The sequence below is a fragment of the Microtus ochrogaster genome, unplaced genomic scaffold (genome assembly GCF_000317375.1).
Source record: "Microtus ochrogaster isolate Prairie Vole_2 unplaced genomic scaffold, MicOch1.0 UNK37, whole genome shotgun sequence".
Classification (NCBI taxonomy): domain Eukaryota; kingdom Metazoa; phylum Chordata; class Mammalia; order Rodentia; family Cricetidae; genus Microtus; species Microtus ochrogaster.
The window spans coordinates 1,052,545-1,056,819 of record NW_004949135.1 but is presented as its reverse complement, the minus strand read 5'-3'; the positions used below and the strand labels follow the sequence as shown (position 1 = coordinate 1,056,819).

General features: G+C 46.5%; 1 protein-coding gene across 1 annotated transcript in view; it reads right to left on the bottom strand.

Annotated features, from left to right (window-relative positions):
* The window catches only part of Prep (prolyl endopeptidase), a 104,209-nt gene that overhangs the window by 28,154 nt on the left and 71,780 nt on the right, over positions 1-4,275 (bottom strand). The window lies entirely within an intron of this gene.

Below are 4,275 nucleotides of genomic sequence, written 5' to 3'. Positions count from 1 at the left end.
ACATTGATAAATGGTACTTAGATGTGGAGTCAGATTCATCTCTGCTATGCCCCTTTTCCCTCACCATTGCAATGCCCAATGTCTCTACTCATTCAGGCTGTCCTCTCTATTACCAAGCCTACTACTATAGATGTCTCTCCCTGTTCCTACATCAGCACCATTAATTTGCTCTCTGCAAGACGGAAAGGGACTTTCTTTCATCAGAACCATGCCACTCTCCACTCCAAGACTTCAAAGTGACTCCTACTACCCTTGGAATCAATGCAAAATTTGAACAGGACTACAATGCCTTTCCTTCCTCCACCATCTTGTTCCCCCTTCCTTTGTAAGCATATACTGTTTTCCAGAGCCTTTGCTTTAACATTCTAAGCTGTCTGTCTCCCCAAGCACAGGGTTAAATCCTTGTTAGCCCCAAGTTTCCCACAGAAGTGACCTCCAGAGGGGCATGGCCCCTCACCATCCTTGGTTGCAGTTCTTTAGCGTATTAAGGGCCTTCCTGATATGTGCACTGTGGATGTTTACTTTCTATTTCAGACTTCATAAGGGCGAAGGCACACTTCCTAAGCTCATTGCTATCATCCAGTATTTAGAACTCTGCTTGACATGTGGTAAATTATTAGTGGAAAACAACAGGCAGGACGGATGGATGGCTCTCCTCCATCCTATACCCATCAGTCAAAGCTGGCAGATTCTCTGATGGTGGAGTGCAGAGTGAGGTGTGCAGCCAGAAGGAAGAGCAAAGGCAGCTCCAACAACACCTGGAACAACCACCATAGCTCCTACCAGAAGGAAGAGCAGAAGCAGCTCCAGCAATGCTTGGAATACCCCGTCATTGCTCCAACCAGAAGAAAGAGCAGAAGCAGCTCCAGCAATACCTGGAACACCCCGCCATTGCTCCCTCCAGAAGGAAGAGCAGAGAAGCAGCTCCAACAATGCCTGGAATGTCCCGCCATAGCTCCTACCTTTGAGGCTTCTGAGCAGGTGTCAGATCCAACATAGCCAAACCAAACCATAGATTCTCAAAGGCCACTCCACCACGGTTCGATTACATGTGCTCTATCCAGCCTTTCCCAAATATTTCAATCATTTATGTACACAGTAAAACTCTGGAATGGATAGACCCAGCTTATACAAAAAGGGTCTGTATTCAGATAGCACATGCATACATATAACGGCTTTCCCATTTGTATCTGACATGACTTCAGAACCATCTACTATTAGAACTGGGATTAAAGATCATATCCTGTTTAAAAATATGCTTTCAAGCACAGCCACATATACGCCAGCATACACACTTGCAGATGTCCACAGCCGAGGTGTGGAGGACTCGGTGTCAGCTATGGTTTGATTTAGCATATCCTCGTAGATGATCTTCAATGTTTTGGAATTAACAAGGGGATGCTTAGCAGCGTAGCCTGAGTACATGACTTATAAGTATTTCTTTTCAAACATCAACCAAGAGAATGAGGCAACTGTCTCTCGGGTCTTAGGAAGGCCCCAGTGTGTTACATCAACTTCTACATGAGGATCTGGAAGAACCAGACAAGGCATCAAGCCTTGATTGCGAGAGCCTGACAAGGGAAGCCAGCACAGCTTCTCACAACAACTCAAGTGTTCCTCTCAAGAAATGAGGTAATACACAGAGCCCAGGGGCACAGGCCTGGCACACAGTGCAAACATCCACACTGTGCTGCTAAATGACAGCTGGTGCCCTTAGTCTGTCCTTTGCTCCAGAATGACCTCCCAAGGGCAGGAACAATAAGAGAACTTTGCAGAGTCTTGGAAAACGCAACAAAGATGAGAACAGCAGTCACAGGGCTCAACTGAAAGTGAGCCTGGACCTCGGCAGGGAGATGGCACCTGGGCAGCGCTAAGTGAAGGCAGGCACCGAGTACACAGCTCACACTCCTTTGTTTAGGGATATCCAAAGCCAAGTCTCTAAGAACAAAATGTAAACCCGCGTAAGATGACCAGGACCTGCAGTGTCCAGCATGGACTCTCACATGGCCTTCCATGTGTATCATCAGGATCGCACATCCATGCTGTACTGTATATTTGCTCAACACCAGGCATGAGCTGGAACGAGCGAGTCCGCCTCTCGAAGCACAGGCCAGGGAACTCATAACACAATCAAGAGACTACACTTGTGGAAACGGACAACTTTCCATTCCTCTGCTCAGGCCAATGTCAGTTACGCTCGTTATGGCTTTCCCCCAGGGGTGTAATGGAATATCCTCAGCACTGGAGATATTTATACACACACTGTCATCCGCTCATCCCCATCCACGTGATCATGGCAGAGCAGAGCGGAGGGGAAGAGGGAGCAGGTTAGGAGTCCACACAGGCTCCTACCACCTCTTCTCTCACTTTACCCTCAAACACAGAGTGGAGCAGGACTCTGAGAACAGCTGTCCAGATGGCCACCAGTGTCCTCCTGGAATGACCGACAGACGGCCTGCAAGTGTCAGGGGCCAGACTGAGAGAGGATGTAGGTTCTGTCAGTCAGATCCTGCTTCTAGCCTCCTAACTCTTGGTCTAGTAACTGCTTACTAGAAGGCAGAGCGATACGGATGGACGCTGGAGTGGATGCACACCTGCAAGGCGGAGCGGAAGAGAAAGCCACCTGCCTGGCTGCAGAAGCTGCTACCCACACACGCTGCACAGGAGCCAAGATCTTAGCTTAGCTTCCATAATCGGAGCCTGAGGGGTATAACAAGAATAAAAGCATACACAGCTTCCATTCGTTTTTGAATATATTTAAATGGACTCAAGCTTCCACGTGTGGTGATCAAGATTTAAAAATGCAAGTAAGGCTCCGTAAGTAAGTGTGAGTGTGCCGTGTGGCATAAGCCACAAATGTGTGAATGGCAAGCCAGTGAAGTCCCTAGTAACGTGAAAGAGTGAACATAAAAATACCACAAGATCTCTGTTTCTTAAAAGTTTTATATCATAAGTAATGTACTTACAAAATGTAAACTTTACACAGAGTACTTCTATTATTTCATAAGTTCCACAAGAATATACGAAGTACTTACTTACTAGACACTGAGCATAGAAACAGTTTTAGAGGCAAGAACGACGATTTAGGAAATCTACAGCCCATTAGTCTTTTTCCCATCCAAATTATTATAGAGGCAAAAGAAAACAAACACCAAAGGCACGCCTCGAACTCTTTCAGAGAACAACTAACTTAGTCAACAGCCATTCTAGAGACTGAGACCTCCCTATGTGTGAACTCTTCAGGGACACAGTCAACCACATTAAAATCTAAGACGCACCAGCTCTGTCCTAAGGGCCAGTTCCCACGAGGGGACATACACACTATGCAGGAAAAAGGAAAGAGTAGCTATGAAACTAGCAGCCCAGCTCTAGGATACAGGCTCACCTGTGCCATGCCTCCATCCCTCACAGTAGGCCCCGCAAGGAGGGACCATGTTCACAGACTAGACAGAAAGAGGGAGTTGGTTATCTTAAGTAGGAATCTGGTTCTGGCACCAAGTGAAATGGCCAAAGAGTCGTGTGGGCACTGGCTTCCCTTGTGGCCTCACTGACCCAGACAACCCTTCAGAACTCATCTTGAACCTCAAATACTTCTATATCCTCAAGACACAGATTTATCCCTTTGAAGAAGAAGCATGTCCTTGTCAAGAGCTTGTATTGGGACAGGAGAGACTACTGGTTGGTAAAGGGCCTGCTATGTATGCAGGAGAAGCTCAGTTCCCACTCCCAACATCCTCCTAAAAGCCAGAGTCCATAACTCTAGCTCTGGGATGGGGTTGGAGTGGCAGACAAGCGGATCTGGGAGACACACTGGCGTGCAAGCCCAGCTGAATTGATGATCTCCAGGTCCAGTGGAAACCCCGCTTCAAGACTAAAGTGCAAACTGATGGACGAAGATACACAGTGTTTACTTCTGACCTCCACAGTCACACACATATATGCAACTATCACCCATATGCACACATCCACACAAATATGAACATATACATACATCACACATACACACACACAAAGTGCTTCTGTCTTTGTAGCATGTGATCACTAATCTCAATCATCTTACCGTAAACCAGAGACCTCCTGAAGGTCAAAGGTTGGAAAAAAGTATTCCACACAAAAAGAACCGGGAAGCAAGCAAATGCTACCATAACAAAATAGATTTTAAACCAAAACTAATCAGAAAAGATAAAGGACATTTCATCCTGATCAATTGAACAGTTAACCAAGAAGACACTACAATCCTAAACACCTGCGCTGAACCCTGGGACTCCTACTTAC